The sequence below is a fragment of the Nerophis lumbriciformis genome, linkage group LG05 (genome assembly GCF_033978685.3).
Source record: "Nerophis lumbriciformis linkage group LG05, RoL_Nlum_v2.1, whole genome shotgun sequence".
Taxonomy (NCBI): domain Eukaryota; kingdom Metazoa; phylum Chordata; class Actinopteri; order Syngnathiformes; family Syngnathidae; genus Nerophis; species Nerophis lumbriciformis.
The window spans coordinates 14,944,965-14,962,290 of NC_084552.2; the positions used below are offsets into that span (position 1 = coordinate 14,944,965).

Consider the following 17,326-nt stretch of genomic DNA (forward strand, 5'->3'; position numbering starts at 1 on the left):
TAGAGCATGCAGCCTAATGTACGCCCAAAACTAAAGAGGAGACATTTTACCAAGGTATACCTATAGGCTACACGAATGAGGAATTAGTTTATCATGTGATTTGGCTGTCTCTATACGTTTCACATTGCCATGATGACAGTCGTGCTAATGTTGGAACCCATTTTCTCAGCGTATCAGCATATTGAGAAGGAAATAGGCACTGACACTACCCATATCCACATATGTTTTATTTGTCAAAATATTTGATGATGATGATGATACATCAACATACAGGCTAACAGGCATATATTTCCCCGTTAGTCTATATGTCGATGTGTCATTGACCGGGCTAGCATGCTAAGAATAACACTAGGAGCCAGAGGTGGGTAGTAACGCGCTACATTTACTCCGTTACATCTACTTGAGTAACTTTTGGGATAAATTGTACTTCTAAGAGTAGTTTTAATGCAACATACTTTTACTTTTACTTGAGTATATTTATAGAGAAGAAACGCTACTTTTACTCCGCTACTTTTACTCCGCTACTTTTATCTACATTCAGCTCGCTACTCGCTACTAATTTTTATCGATCTGTTAATGCACGCTTTGTTTGTTTTGGTCTGTCAGACAGACCTTCATAGTGCCTGCGTTTCAACAAATACAGTCACTGGTGACGTTCACTCCGTTCCACCAATCAGATGCAGTCACTGGTGACGTTGGACCAATCAAACAGAGCCAGGTGGTCACATGACCTGACTTAAACAAGTTGAAAAACTTATTGGGGTGTTACCATTTAGTGGTCAATTGTACGGAATATGTACTGTACTGTGCAATCTACTAATAAAAGTTCCAATCAATCAATCAAAAGTGTGAAGGAAAAAATACCCTTTTTTATTTCAACCGTACACCCCGTCAAAAACCTAAAGACTGACTGCACAGTTCCTGTCTTCACAATAAAAGTGCCGCTCCATCGCGCGTGCGCTTTCAAAATAAGAGTCTCCGAAAGCCAGCGCAAGCAAGCTACGGAGTTTGCCGCCAATGTATTTCTTGTAAAGTGTATAAAAACGAATATGGAAGCTGGACGAATAAGAAGCCAAAAACCAACCACTTTCATGTGGTATTAGACAGAAAGGAGGAACTTTTTTTCTCCTCCATTTGAAAACGTGGACGTTATCATCACTACTGTCTGATTACAATCAATGCAAGTCATCACAATCAGGTAATACACCAACTTATATTCTTGTCTTCATGAAAGAAAGGAATCTATATGTGTTAAACATGCATGTATATTCATTAAAACACCTTTAACATGTAAACAAAAACGGCAAAATAAATAAATATAAATTATATACTGTATATATCAATGTATGTATATATATATATATGTGTATGTATATATATGTGTATATATATGTGTGTATATATATATATATATATATATATATATATATATATATATATATATATATATATATGTGTGTGTGTGTGTGTATATGTTACTCATCAGTTACTCAGTACTTGAGTAGTTTTTTCACAACATACTTTTTACTTTTACTCAAGTAAATATTTGGGTGACTACTCCTTACTTTTACTTGAGTAATAAATCTCTAAAGTAACAGTACTCTTACTTGAGTACAATTTCTGGCTACTCTACCTACCTCTGCTAGGAGCTAAGCACCATCACACTAAGCATTCGTTGCAGGAACATATTAGATCATAGACCATATTGGACAATATAGTTTACATACCAAATGTCCATTTCCATGTGTTACATGTAATAAGAAAACGTAAATGCCAGACTTACCTTAAAGGAGGATATTAGCATGTTTGGCGTCAGATGAAAAAATGTTCTCCGCCTTCAGTCATCTCCATCTTTCAAAGGCATCCCCAATACAAATCCTCATGTTGTTCCTGGCTTTGTCAGGAATAAGTTGAGAATGGTAACGAGGCCTTTTAGATTTACTTAGGTCTGACATGTTTAGTAACTTTACCAGTGGCAGTAGGTAGACGAAGAGGGCACTGCGTAGCTGGCAACCTGGATGTAACACACTCACAGACGTTCTAATTGGTCAAACGGTGGAGGGCGGGGCATCAAAATGAAAACAATTACAATATTTCTGGGCTGTAAATCTAATTTTGAAATGAGAATATCCCGGCTGAACTCCTGTTATCAGTTTATAGAGGTATTCGAAAAGAACATTATTTATTAATGCCTTTTGACATATCAGGGCCATGTAATGATGACTTGAAGAGCTTTGCGCGAGCCCACCATTGTAGTCTGACTACAGGCCTTTTTCCGGAAGTCCAGGAACTTTTGGTTCCTGGAACCTCTTGTTCCTGGAACTATAGGTTCCTGTAGAAGTGTGTGGTTTGTGTTTCCACCGCAGTTCAGGGTACAAATCAGGCTGATGACATATGGAGGAGTAATTTAGTATATTTCTACACTGATACCAAGTGAATAAATAGACGTTAGTACAATAACTGTGACCTAATACTGTCTAAGTAAACTAAATACAAAGCAACCATATACAAAACGATATGATTTAAAAAATAATGTGTACCTAATTGTTCATAAAAGTCAGGCTTTTGTCCGCAATGTCCAACAGTCAGAAAGCCGTCCTCTTCGTAAATGAAGAATTCACGAGGGTCAGGCGGTTCATTGTGGTCCATTTCAGCTGTAAATCACAATATATAAATACAAAACCCAAAACCAGTGAAGTTGGCACGTTGTGAAAATGGTAAATAAAAACAGAATACAATGATTTGCAAATCCTTTTCAACTTATATTCAACTGAATGGATGGCAAAGACAAGATATTTAATGTTCGAACTGAGAAACATAATTTTTTTGTGTGCAAATAATCATTAACTGAGCATTTAATGGCAGCAACACTTTGCAAAAAAGTTGGCACAGGGGCATTTTTACCACTGTGTTACATGGCCTTTCCTTTTAACAACATTCAGTACACATTTGGGAACTGAGGAGCTCAATTTTTGAAGCTTTTCAGGTGGAATTCTTTCCCATTCTTGCTTGATGTACAGCTTAAGTTGTTCAACAGTCCGTTGTGGTATTTTAGGCTTCATAATGCGCCACACATTTTCAATGGGAGACAGTTCTGGACTACAGGCAGGCCAGTTTAGTACTCACACTCTTTTACTATGAAAGCCACGCTGTTGTGACACGTGGCTTGGCATGGTCTTGCTGAAATAAGCAGGGGCGTCCATGATAACATTGCTTGGATGGCAACATATGTTGCTACAAAACCTGTATGTACCTTTCAGCATTAATGGTGCCTTCACAGATGTGTAAGTTACCCATGCCTTGGGCACTAATACACCCCCATACCATCACAGATGCTGGCTTTTGAACTTTGCGCCTATAGCAGTCCGGATGGTTCTTTTCCTCATTGGTCCGGAGGACACGACGTCCACAGTTTCCAAAAAAAATGTGAAATGTGGACTTGTCAGACCACAGAACACTTTTATACTTTGCATCAGTCCATCTTAGATGAACTCGGGCCCAGTAAAGCCGGCAGCGTTTCTGGGTGTTGTTGATAAATGGCTTTCGCTTTGCATAGTAGAGTTTTAACTTGCACTTACAGATGTAGCGACGAACTGTAGTTACTGACTGTGGTTTTCTGAAGTGTTCCTGAGCCCATGTGGTGATATCCTTTCCACACTGATGTCGCTTTTTGATGTAGTACCGCCTCAGCAGATTCTCTGAACCTTTTAATGATATTACGGACCGTAAATGGTGAAATCCTTAAATTCCTTGCAAACGCTCGTTGAGAAATGTTGTTCTTAAACTGTTCAACAATTTGCTCACGCATTTGTTCAATATGTGCTGACCCTCGCCCCATCCTTGTTTGTGAATGACTGAACATTTCATGGAAGCTGCTTTTACACCCAATCATGGCAACCACCTGTTCCCAATTAGCCTGTTCACCTTTGGTATGTTCCAAATAAGTGTTTGATGAGCATTCCTCGACGTTCTCAATCCTTTTTGCCACTTGTGCCAGCTTTTTTGAAACATGTTGCAGGCATCAAATTCCAAATGAGCTAATATTCATCAAGTTTTCCAGTTCAAACGTGAAGCATTTTTGCAGTCTATTCAATTCAATATAAGTTGAAAAGGATTTGCAAATAATTGTATTCTGTTTTTATTTACCATTTACACAACGTGCCAACTTCACTGGTTTTGGGTTTTGTAATAAATGTCAGTGTTTATCTTTAAATAACAATATATCAATAATAAATGTCAGTGTTTTTCTGTAAATAACAATATATCATATTTTGGTTTCCACTTCCTGCTTGTTCCGCTGAGCACTGTTCGTTCACTCACCTGCTGTTGATTGGCAGCGAGTCCACACCTGCTGCCAATCAACATATGTCCTATTTATGCGTTGTCTCGAGCACTCCTCAGTGCTCGAAGATCACTTTATGTTGGAAATGTTTCATGCAAGACTGCTTTCTCCTCTGTTGATGATAATTAAAATCATCTTACCTGTTCATCGGCTCCTGGTTCCTGCATCTTGGGGTCACAAACAATTGCAGCCATGCGAGTTCCTAACAGGATCTTCGAGCCAGACCTCGCAAGGACCCCTGTCGGCGACGCACAGCCGACATTCTGGGCCTCACAGTTCTTGGAGGACTTAAAAGCCAAGTTTGTGCAGTCCAAGCCCACAGCAGGCTCGGACCTTCTCCCTCCGCCTCGACCGCCGGTTTCGGTTCTCCGACCGGCTAAGCCAGCACCGTGTACGCTCCTCCCGGCTCGGCCGCCGGTTCCAGATCTCCGATTGGTTCGGCCACTGCCGCCTTTGCTCTTCCCGGCTCGGCCGTTGGTTCCGGATCTCCGACCGGCGCGGCCACCGCCGCCTTCTTCCCTGCCGCCTGCTGTGCCACCTCCTGTACCGGCTCCACGGCGATCGCCTGTGCCGGCGCATCGACCACCGGTTCCCATACGGCTAAGCCCCCAGCACCCGTTCCTGCTCCAAGGCGGCTTCCAGCAGCTGCACCATGGCTGCTTTCCCTGCCAGCACCCGCTCGTCCTGCTAGTCCGGCGAAGGCTCCAGTGGAACCCACCGTGATATCCTTCCTGGCCTCCTGCTGGGACTCGGTGAGGGACATGTCGTTTTCCCTCCTCCTGGCCCCCTTCCGCCCGTCCCTGGTTTTCGCACTGGGGAACATCGACAACCAGGAACTTCTTCGCCCAGTGGTGGACGGCGTCTGGCAGCCGCCTAGTGGAGGGGGGGCTACTGCCGGCATCTGTGCTGGAAACCACACGCCGCATTCATCATCGTTGTCATCGGCTCCTCTTACAACATCATCATCTCTGGCGGACTTTCGCAGGGCGCCGCAATCTTCATCGCCGGCAGCAGATCCACCCACGATGCTGTCATCATTGTCGTCGACAACTCCGCCCATGACACTGTCATCATTGTCAACGACTCCGCCCATGACGCTGTCAGTGTCATCGTCGACAGGTCCTCCCACGACGCTGTCGTCATCATCGTCGCCGCCAGCTGCGCGACCTCCTCCTCGTCGGCCAAAGATGCGGCCGTGTTGTGGACTTCCTCCGCGCTGTCGGCAGCGATGCGCAGAACCTGCGTGTGGACCTTCGCAGCTGCTGGTGCTCCGGTACCACGCGCTTCCGCCTCCTCGTCGGCCATTGATGTGGCCGTTCCGTGGTCGCCCGCATCGCCAGTTGCGGCGGCGTTCAATGCGTCGCCGCCACCTGACTCACCCTGGCTGACTGCGGGGACACTTGGCCTGGCTAAAAACATACCGGTGTAGTGAGTTTACTTTATTCACCCAAGGAACTTTAGTTATTAGAGAGTTCCGGTTGGACGGGTTTTCACGGGACACTTTTCGCCCTTGTTTGCAATGGCCGTAGGGGTCCATCTATATATGTGTATATATATATAATAAATATTGCCAGTCACAATTAAATTGTGCTCAGCTGGGAAAAAGAAGTACATATACTTATGTCATCCATTCATCTAATATTATGAACTGTTACAGGCATATTCAATAATCATGCTAATATGAAAAATTTAACTTAATAGAATGTGGGGATATAAAAGGCATCCGGTGCTATCAGACCAGGCGGAAGCGGAAATTGACGTCACTCACCACCTGGAGCACCTGTCAGCCGAAGCGTTTTCCCAGGGAGCCACTTCATGGAAGGAATCCTCATTTTTGACCGTTTTTGTGGACTTACCATTGGCCTGTGGAGAACTGGGACGAACAGAGACTCTTACCGGGAGGACTTTGAGTTGGATGCGCGGTACCGTGAGTACGCTGCAGCTTCCAAACATTAAATCGCTTGCCCATACGTGCATGCCGCTATGTGCATGTCACGTACGTAACTTTGGGGAATATATGTGCTGTATTAACTTTAGGGAGGTGAACGGCACTTTGGGTTGTGGGACTGAGTGTGATGTGCAGGTGTTTGATTTGTGTTGGCGGGTTATATGGACGGGAGGGGGGAGATGTTTGTTATGCGGGATTAATTTGTGGCATATCAAGTATAAGCCTGATCGTGTTGTGGCTAATAGTTTGTGGAAGTCGCTTCCTAGCGGTCCCACTGTCAGACACGGCACCGGAGCCAAGCGTGCAGGTTCAACAAGGTTTTAATGATAATGTTTTTCAACAAAAGGTTTCTCTCCTATTAGAACATGACTTTTCAGTCACGTCCGTATCCTCTCTTCCTCTCTGCTCCCGGCCGCTTACTGTTGAAGACAACAGATGATTAGATTTACACGTACCATCTGTGAAATCTAATCACCTGCCAGCTGTGTCTCGCCGTCAGCACTGCCAGGCCCCTGTCTGATGGTGCTCTGTTCTCAGCACCATGGACAGAGGCGGTGACCTTTGCTCCTGCAGACAGCGCTGGCCCCACCTCCCTCCACATAGTTATATATGTCTTGTGTTTATTTATTGTTTTAGTCGTTCCCAGCTGAAATATCAGGTCCCACCCGTGACTCCTTAATTTGTGTAGTGGCAGCGACACCCGGAGAACTTGGGTGCGTTTGTTACATGTTGTTTCCGGATGAGGAGATGCTGCTCCGTTATTGATTGAAGTAAAGTCTGAATGTCATTAAAACAGTTAGCTCCATCTTTTGACACTTCTTCCACTCCCGTCCTTGCACGCTACACCACTACGACAAAGATGACGGGGAGAAAACGCTGCCGAAGGTGAGACACGTAAATAAGACCGCCCACAAAACGGCGCACCCTGAAGCGACTGTCAGAAAGCGGCTTGAAGATGGTCTGTAAAATATAATCTATGCAACATTTTGACCAATGAACCACCATTACATGTTATGTAGACCACAAGGAAGTGTTTTACATTTAGAAAAAATAATAATGATATGACTCCTTTAATGTGCCTTATGTCATACTTGCCAACCCTCCCGGATTTTCCGGGAGACTCCCGAAATTCAGCGCCTCTCCCGAAAACCTCCCGGGACACATTTTCTCCCGAAAATCTCCCGAAATTCAGGCGGACCTGGAGGCCACGCCCCCTCCAGCTCCATGCGGACCCTCCAGGTCAATGTTGTTGTAATATATTGAGTTGGAGGCAATAAACAGGCGAGGGAATGAAGTACATCTCTTTACTGTAGACTTCAGAACAGACTCACACACTTGACGTCAGGTGCGCAACACCACGTAAATCGTTGGCAAACCAAAAAGTAACCCCAGTACGCTATAGCCAACATTCACCAGGAGATGGCAACAGACAAACAAAGATCACGCTATAACATTCCAGTCTCTCCATGTTTTCTCACCATGGTAACATGTGATCCACATGCACTGTGCGCTGTCTCTGTCCCTCTTGATATATATATATATATATATATATATATATATATATATATATATATATTTATATATATATATATATATATATATATATATATATATATATATGTATATATATATATATATAAGAAAATACTTCACTTTCAGTGAATTCTAGCTATATATATATATATATATATATATTTATTTTATCATATATATATATATATATATATGTATATGTATATATTTATTTTACTATATATATATATATATATATATATATATATATATATATATATATATATACACAGTATATATATGTAATATATATATATATATATATATATATATATATATATATATATATATATACTGTATACTTATATGAAATACTTGACTTGGTGGATTCTAGCTGTAAATATACTCCTCCCCTCTTAGCCACGCCCCACCCCCACCCCCCGAAATCGGAGGTCTCAAGGTTGGCAAGTATGCCTTATGTATGAAAAAATATCGAAACTAGACCATTTATCGGCAGTGCGCCTTATAATCCGGTGCACCCTATGGTCGGGAAAATACGGTATACATTTGTGGGGGGAGAGTGTGATCAGCGCGCCTGCAGGAGCAAAGGTCACCGCCTCTGTCCATGGTGCTGAAGACAGAGCGCCATCAGACGGGGGCGTGGCAGTGCTGACGGCGAGACACAGCTGGTAGGTGATTAGATTTCCAAGGTGGTACGAGTTGTCTAATCACATGTTGTCTTTAACATTAGCGGTCGGGAAAATAAGGATGAGGAGGATTGATGAGACTGAAAAGTCTGGAGAAAACTTTGCATAAAAGATACAATCCTTAAAAAGCTTGTTAACCCTGCATGCTGGACTGCCGTGCCGTGTCTGACAGTGGGACTGCAAGGAAGCGACTTCCACAACATTATTTGCAGAAATGTGAGGGGTGTACTCATGTTTGTGAGGGACTGGGTAAGGTTTAAGCATTATTAATGTCATGATCCGTGGTCGGATCATGTTTTGTTTAGTTATGTTTGGTTAGTTTTGGACTCCTTTAGTTATTGCTTGTGCACCTGTGAGTTTGTTTCGTCACCATGGTTACTTATTATTTTCACCTGCCGCTTGTGTTCTCGACGCGCACCTGTTTTTCATCACTGACACTATTTAAGCCTGCCTTTCTGTTCACTCGTCCTGTGCTCCTTGTTTGCGGTAAGCTACATCAAGTTGGTTTGTTTTTTCATGTTCCAGAGTTCTGTGCTAAGTTTAACTTTAGCTTCCCGTGCGTTCGGCACGTTTTTCTTTTGCTTGTTTTCTGTTTGCCATGATTTATGTAAATAAATCATATCTTACCCTCACGTCTTTGTCCGGAGTGTCCGTGTTGCACGGAAGGAACGATCCCGCATAAATATGCGACCCCCACGTGACAGATTCTGTCACGTGGGGGTCGCATATTTTAGGTGGCAAAAAGCTACTGATATCATTGACCCAATGTGACAGTCAAAGTTCAAGTTTGAGTCCAACAGATTCTGTCACGTGGGGGTCGCATATTTATGCGGGATCGTTCCTTCCGTGCAACACGGACACTCCGGACAAAGACGTGAGGGTAAGATATGATTTATTTACATAAATCATGGCAAACAGAAAACAAGCAAAAGAAAAACGTGCCGAACGCACGGGAAGCTAAAGTTAAACTTAGCACAGAACTCTGGAACATGAAAAAACAAACCAACGTGATGTAGCTTACCGCAAACAAGGAGCACAGGACGAGTGAACAGAAAGGCAGGCTTAAATAGTGTCAGTGATGAAAAACAGGTGCGCGTCGAGAACACAAGCGGCAGGTGAAAATAATAAGTAACCATGGTGACGAAACAAACTCACAGGTGCACAAGCAATAACTAAAGGAGTCCAAAACTAACCAAACATAACTAAACAAAACATGATCCGACCACGGATCATGACAATTAATGAGAAAGAGATTTTAATTCAGACTGGTTCCTTTTTTGGTCCTGTGTTAAAACAAACACACTGTTGGGCGATGTGTTCTTTTCATCTGGACTCATCACATGTTCCTTTTTGACCAGAGGGAGAAGAAAGTTGTCAGACACTCTTTTCCATATTCAATCAGTTACATTTATTCGCATCAACACAAAGACATATACTTACAGAGGTTCTGCTTTACAGAAAATTACAAAATAATTACAAAAATAAAAATATAAAATCAAAATCAACCAAATACTGTAGATACAACACTTTGCACAATTAAGTTAAAATATTTTCATCCTGGATTTGAACATTGCCAACGTTGAGGCTCGTCTCAAATGTTCTTATCCCAGATTTTAGTTGCATAAAATGTTTGGTCCTGACTCCACCAGCAGAAGACCACTCCCTGAGGTTCTCTGAGTTTAAGATGATTCCTATAGCTCTTAACATGGAGACAAAAGCTTGGATCAGTCTTTCTAAGTCTGACATTATTCCTCCGATTTTGGCAACGTTTTTTTTAGGTGGCAAAAAGCTACTGATATCATTGACCCAATGTGACAGTCAAAGTTCAAGTTTGAGTCCAACATTACCCCTAGATTTCTAACCTGATTATTAGGTTTTCAGTAAGAGGGTCTCAAGATGACTAATAATAGTTTCTCTTTGCTTCTGTGGGTTGAGTTTTCTTCTTGCCCTAATGTGGGATCTGAGCCGAGGATGTCGTTGTGGCTTGTGCAGCCCTTTGAGACACTCGTGATTTAGGGCTATATAAGTAAACATTGATTGATTTACATTGAAAGACAATGATTTCGGTTTTGTCTGAGTTTTGCTAAAACAATGGCCTCCATCCACTCGCTGAATCAACAGGCCGACGTTCATCTGTGGTTTGTGACACGTAGATCTGAGTGTCATCTGCATAGTTGTGGTACGACACATCAAAGCTGTGTATTAGCTGGCCTAGTGGCAGCATGTACAAGTTGAGCAATAGGGGTCCTAGAATGGACCCCCGAGGAACTCCACAGGTCATAGCCATTTGGCCAGAGAGTTTGCCAATTTCAACAAAGTATGATAGACATAGAACTTGAACCAGTTGAGAACAAAACTAGATATTCCCACACAGTTTTCTAATCTCTGTATTAAGATAGCATAGTCAACTGTGTTAAAGGCAGGTCCAGCAGAACCATGACAGACTTTTCCCGCATCTGTCTTCAGGAGGATATCACCTTGATCAGTGCTGTTTCAGTGCTGTGTTGGGGCCTCGAGCCAGATTTGAAAGTGACAAACTCATTGGTAAACAGGAAAAAGTCATTGTATACAACTTTTTCTAGTACTTTTCCCAGAAAATGTTGTTGCTCAGTACTGTGGCATCAAGACTACTCAAGATCACGGGTACAAGCGGCCAAAATGAGTGTCGTCTCCCTTAGAGATAGGGTGAGAATCTCCGTTATCCGGAAGGAGCTCAAAGTAAAGCCGCTGCTCCTCCACATCGAGAGAAGCCAGATGAGGTGGTTCGGGCATCTGGTCAGGATGCCACCCGAACGCCTCCCTAGGGAGTTGTTTAGGGCACGTCCGACCGGTAGGAGGCCACGGGGCAGACCCAGGACACGTTTGGAAGACTAGGTCTACTGCTGGCCTGGGAACGCCTTGGGATCCTCCGGCAGGAGCTGGACAAAGTGGCTGGGGAGAGGTAAGTCTGGGCTTCCCTGCTTAAGCTGCTGTCCTTGCGACCCAACCTCAGATAAGCGGAAGAAGATGGATGGATGGATGGATGGTTGAACACATTTCACTTTTCTTTGTAAATCTCAATCCGTTTGGAGCTTTGATTTTCGCCATTTCTGTTTGGCTCTGCGCCATTCCCTTCTCTGTGCCCATGGGGCCTTTTGCCTACTTTGAACCATTCTAACCTTGTAGGAACATGGGTGTCCAAAATATTTACAACACTTGATGTAAATGAGTTCAACAGATCATCATCAAGTGGTAGAAAATGGATGGATGGATGGATGGGGTTTTCATACCTTATCATTTCCACAAACTGTGTGTCCGTATGCTATCATTTATGAATCTTCCCCCTACAACCGCATACCAAACTGCTGGTTTGAGTCTAACAGACGAGTCAAAGAAAACACAGAATGATCTGATAAAGTAACATCAATAAACATAGTTTGAGACATGACTAGTTTCAATCAGAACCACATTTACTAAAGTGGAAGAAGACATACAATTATTAATTGAAAATGATTTGTTACTTAAAGATCTGACATTGAGTAGGCTACAGCGAGTTTGAGATGAGCTAAAGTTAATTTAATATAATGCAAAAGGGAATGCACAGTATGTAAACATGATGATCCAGTTTTGCTTGAAGGGAGTGGTAAGAAGATAACTTATTTAATCCCACACTCAGTTTTCCATTCAATGATTAATACATTGAGCTTCACTCTTACTTTGTGCTCGGATTATAATACAAATGTTGCATCATGGTGGCATTACCACAGGTAACAATACTTATTACACTGTAACAATAATTGGTAGCAACAATGTAGGAAGAATGAACAATACCAACAATGGTAAGGGAAAAAACAACAACATTGATAATAGACAATAAATCAAAGATTGTGTGACACTCGGGTCCATGACGGCGAATAGTGGCGTGTTCCCAAGAAGCAGAAGACCGAGGAGGCAATGTGCAGGTAAAAGTATTTAATGTAGCTCAAAACAAACAAAGATGAGTGCCACTAAGAAGGCACCAAAGCATAGGGAAGGCTATGCAAAAACAAAACAGAAAGCTGGAATACAGCAAAACCCACGGCAGGAGCTAAGAATGTCTAGATGAACGATTATCATTTCCAAATAAAGTCCCGACAAAGAATGGTGGCTCGCACTCAACTTAAATAGAACGGATTGCAAACCGAAACCAGGTGAGGGGAAATGCTCTGGGCAAGATGTGTGAAGCGATCACGAAAAAACACCAACACAACAGGAAGTGCCACCAAAAGAAAAGCACAAGACGGGAACCAACACGAAACACAGGAGAACACCAACTAAAAAGGCACGGCTTGGTGTAGCCAGCCGTGACAGGTAAGGAAACATTGAGCACATGTTAACACTAAGTGACAGAATACAACAGCAAGTCAAATTAAAGATTCTCATCTCTATATTTGAACCAGACCCGGTGTTTGTACAACAGTTAAAATTGATTAATAATTTGGCATTGCTTGTGTTGTAAGTCCAGTTTGTTCCAGAGTTTCCCTCCGCATACAGACACACACAAATGTTTACGAGTGGTTTGAGCTCTCGGCAGTGAGACATTTCCAAAACCTCTCAAGTTGCACTAGACATTGTGTTCTTCAAACTAATGTGGATTAGATATCTCTAATCAGACAATCTGTCTCTTAATCAATCTGTTTGTTATGAGCTGTTACGCCAAGTCATTTTGTGTCCATGTCCTTTTCCGTATGTCTTGTCCTGTAGTAGCTTCATCTCTGCTTCTGAGCACTGTCGTCCTCACCTGTGGGTGATGAATCATTCTGTTTTTCACCTGCTGCTAATGAGCACCTGAGGACTATTTTATCCCATCTGTCAGCTTAGTTGATTGTTCGGTCATTGCTGGAGCTACACAGTGGAGTCATACGGTCAGTAGTATTTGCTGTTCCAGTTTACTCTCAGTCAAGCTTAGCTTTGCATGCACAGTTCCACCCGCGCTATTCTTAGCGTGTTTCCTCCTACACTCTATTTTTGTTCCTTAAATACTCATTTACCTGCACATTCCCTGCCGTGTTCAGCCTTTGTGACGTCACGACCTCCGCTACAAAGAGCAAACCTAACAGAATGACCTGCTGCTGGTCGCTGTGCAGCTTGTGACACACAACTTTCGCCACTACCAGTTCCATGTCCGGCACGGCCACCGCCTTCTTCAAGGGTGCTACCTGGTTCCCCACCAGCGGGAGCGATGTCGGCTACTTCCTGAAAGTATGCCTCCTTCAACTAGAGCCTCTCCGGAGAAGTACAGTGTGGCATGGATGGTCGAGTGGTACCAGAAGGTGCTGATGGAGCTGGAGCTAGAGGAACTATGTGTCCAGTAGTGGGTCAGCCGACTACAACCTCGCCGTCAGTTCCAGCCAAGCTCGCCCAAACAGCAAGTACAGCAGCCAATCTCGCTCAAGTTTCGATGCTCGCTCCAGCTTTAAAGCTGGCTCAAGCCAAGCTCGCTTCACCTTGGACACCCATTCAAGTCAAGCTCGCTCAAGCAGAGACGTCAGCTCCAGGCGAGCTCTCCCGAGCAGCCACGCCTGCTCTAGCAGAGCTCGCCCAAGCAGCATTGTGTCCAGACAAGCTTCCATCTTCTGGACAGCCTACGCCACCAGATACTCCAGCGGGCCTGCAGACGCCACCGGCTACTCGAGTGGGCCTGCTAACACCATCATCCTCTCCTCCAGTGGGCCTGCAAAAACCACCATCCTCGTCTGCAGTGGATCTGCCGCCGACACCACCATCCTCGTCTCCAGTAGGTCTGCCGTCGACGCCACCATCCTTGTCACCAGTGGGTCTGCCGCCGACGCCACCATCCTTTGTCTCCAGTGGGTCTTCCTCCCACCCACCATCCTCATCTCCAGTGGGTCTGCCGCCGACGCTACCATCCTAATCTCCAGAGGGTCTGCTGCCGGCGACACCATCTTCACCTCCAGTGGGTCCGACACCACCATCCTAGTCTCCAGTGGGTCCACATCAACCTTTCTGGCTCCTACACACCTCCTCCTCTTCGGCCAAGAGTGTGGCTGTTCTATGGATGCTCTCTGCGCCATTTGCGGCAACGCCAATGACCCGAACGTGGACCCTCACAGCTTCTAGAGCGCCGTCCTCGTTCAGGTCAGCCTCGGCGACCACGAATGTGGCTTTTTCATGGACGTCTTCTGCGCTCTCAGCGGCAATGCCCCGGACCTGGGTTTGGATTCTTATGGCTGCTGGTGCACTACTGCTGCTTACACCCGCCATTCCGTGGACGCCCCCCTCGCCAGCTACAGAGGCGTTCAACTCGTCGACGCCACCTCAATTATTCAATCAATTCCTTTATTGTCATTGTCATAATGACACAAGTTATACATGTCAAAAAGATTTTGTTGGATTGTAATCTAGCGACATAGAAAGTGGATTGATGTGCAGGTTGCTCTAATTTAGGACACTTCTGATGGCACAATTGTAAAAGTTTCCATGTGATTATTTTCTAAAATACACCAAGTGTTTTGGCCCACTTACAATGGCAATAACAACACATATTGTTTTTCATGAGCTGTGTACTAGTATTGTATGTCTGGGTGGAGGTCCTGCTTTGGAAATATTTGTACACCTTTCAGACATTGCATTTAGTTCCCATTAAAACATTCACATGTTGCACAATGAGATGTAAGCATGCGATCATGTATACATTCCTGTAACTTTCTGTTTGTAAAATATATTTTTTTTAGTAGTATTTCTATAATATAATAACAGCATTTCATTATTAATATTTATAAATTAAGATTCTTAACAAATGACACTAGAATAAGCACACATTTGATCGGAAATCATAGTGTAACGACCTGGAATTACACATTATGTGTGGTGTTGGAGTTGTCTGATCTTTTGTGTGGCTGTAAATGCTTCACTGGCTAAGTGCCAAATGTGCATGTGTTGGCGCAAGTGAGAACGAGCAAGCAGCTGTTGTTGATATGACTGATGACAAAGTTGGTTTTAGTCTGCTTTGTACGGCAGAAAATGACCAGTTTTGCTCGATATACATTTTTTACCAATGTTTTTGGTCATGTGTTTATGGCCGACAATAAAGAATTTTGCTCAATAAAATTAAAACATTCACATGTTGCACAATGAGATGTAAGCATGGGATCGTGTGTACATTCCTGTAACTTTCTATCTGTAAAATATATATTTTTATTAGTATTTCTTTAATACAATAACATTTCATGATTGATGTTTATAAATTAAGATTCTTAATAAATGACACTAGAATAAGCACACATTTGAGGAACCTGGAATTACAAATGATATGTGGTGTTGGAGTTGTCCGACTTTTTGTGTGGCTGTAAACGCCTCACTGGCTAAATTCCAAATGTGCATGTGTTGGCGCAAGTGAGAACGAGCAAGCAGCTGTTGTTGATATGACTGATGACAAAGTTGGTTTTAGTCTGCTTTGTACGGCAGAAAATGACCAGTTTTGCTCGATATGCATTTTTTACCAATGTTTTTGGTCATGTCTTTATGGCCGACAATAAAGAATTTTGCTCAATAAAATTAAAACATTCATATGTTGCACAATGACATGTAAGCATGGGATCATGTGTACATTCCTGTAACTTTCTATCTGTAAAATATATATTTTTATCAGTATTTCTTTAATACAATAACATTTCATGATTGATGTTTATAAATTAAGATTCTTAATAAATGACACTAGAATAAGCACACATTTGAGCAACCTGGAATTACAAATGATATGTGGTGTTGGAGTTGTCCGACTTTTTGTGTGGCTGTAAACGCCTCACTGGCTAAATTCCAAATGTGCATGTGTTGGTGCAAGTGAGAACGAGCGAGCAGCTGTTGTTGTTATGACAGATGACAAAGTTGGTTTTAGTCTGCTTTGTACGGCAGAAAATGACCAGTTTTGCTCGATATACATTTTTTACCAATGTTTTTGGTCATGTGTTTATGGCCGACAATAAAGAGTTTTGCTCAATAAAATTAAAACATTCACATGTTGCACAATGAGATGTAAGCATGGGATCATGTGTACATTCCTGTAACTTTCTATCTGTAAAATATATATTTTTATTAGTATTTCTTTAATACAATAACATTTCATGATTGATGTTTATAAATTAAGATTCTTAATAAATGACACTAGAATAAGCACACATTTGAGCAACCTGGAATTACAAATGATATGTGGTGTTGGAGTTGTCCGACTTTTTGTGTGGCTGTAAACGCCTCACTGGCTGTAACTATCTATCTGTAAAATATATTTTTTTATTAGTATTTCTTTAATACAATATCATTTCATGATTGATGTTTATAAATTAAGATTCTTAATAAATGACACGAGAATAAGCACACATTTGAGCAACCTGGAATTACAAATGATATGTGGTGTTTGGAGTTGTCCGACTTTTTGTGTGGCTGTAAACGCCTCACTGGCTAAATTCCAAATGTGCATGTGTTGGCGCAAGTGAGAACGAGCGAGCGGCTGCTGTTGATATGACTGATGACAAAGTTGGTTTTGGTCTGGTTTGTACAGCAGAAAATGACCAGTTTTGGTTATCGGTTTATGGCCGACAATAAAGAGTTTTGCTCAATAAAGTGATCGATGGAATTCATGTCCTCCTTAAAGCGTCTCGACAGACGTTACAATAATTGAGCAGTGATGACGCCCCCTGAAGAGTATAGAGCTAAAATCACAAATAATACAGCTGCTTCTAAACAACAAGCTACAACGAAGTTTCAAACTGTAAATCACACAAAAATATCATGGGACCCAAATTCAAAGCCCATAGGAACGTTTGGGGGACACTTCATAAT

At 42.7% G+C, this 17,326-nt stretch overlaps 1 long non-coding RNA gene across 1 annotated transcript in view; it reads left to right on the forward strand.

The window, feature by feature from the left end:
• The first annotated feature begins 9,304 nt into the window (after positions 1-9,304).
• Positions 9,305-17,326, forward strand: part of LOC133606856 (uncharacterized) — a 44,107-nt gene continuing 36,085 nt past the window's right edge. Inside the window, exon 1 of the long non-coding RNA XR_009815307.2 lies at positions 9,305-9,389. This is a non-coding gene — a long non-coding RNA (uncharacterized lncRNA). The remainder of the gene's footprint in view (positions 9,390-17,326) is intronic.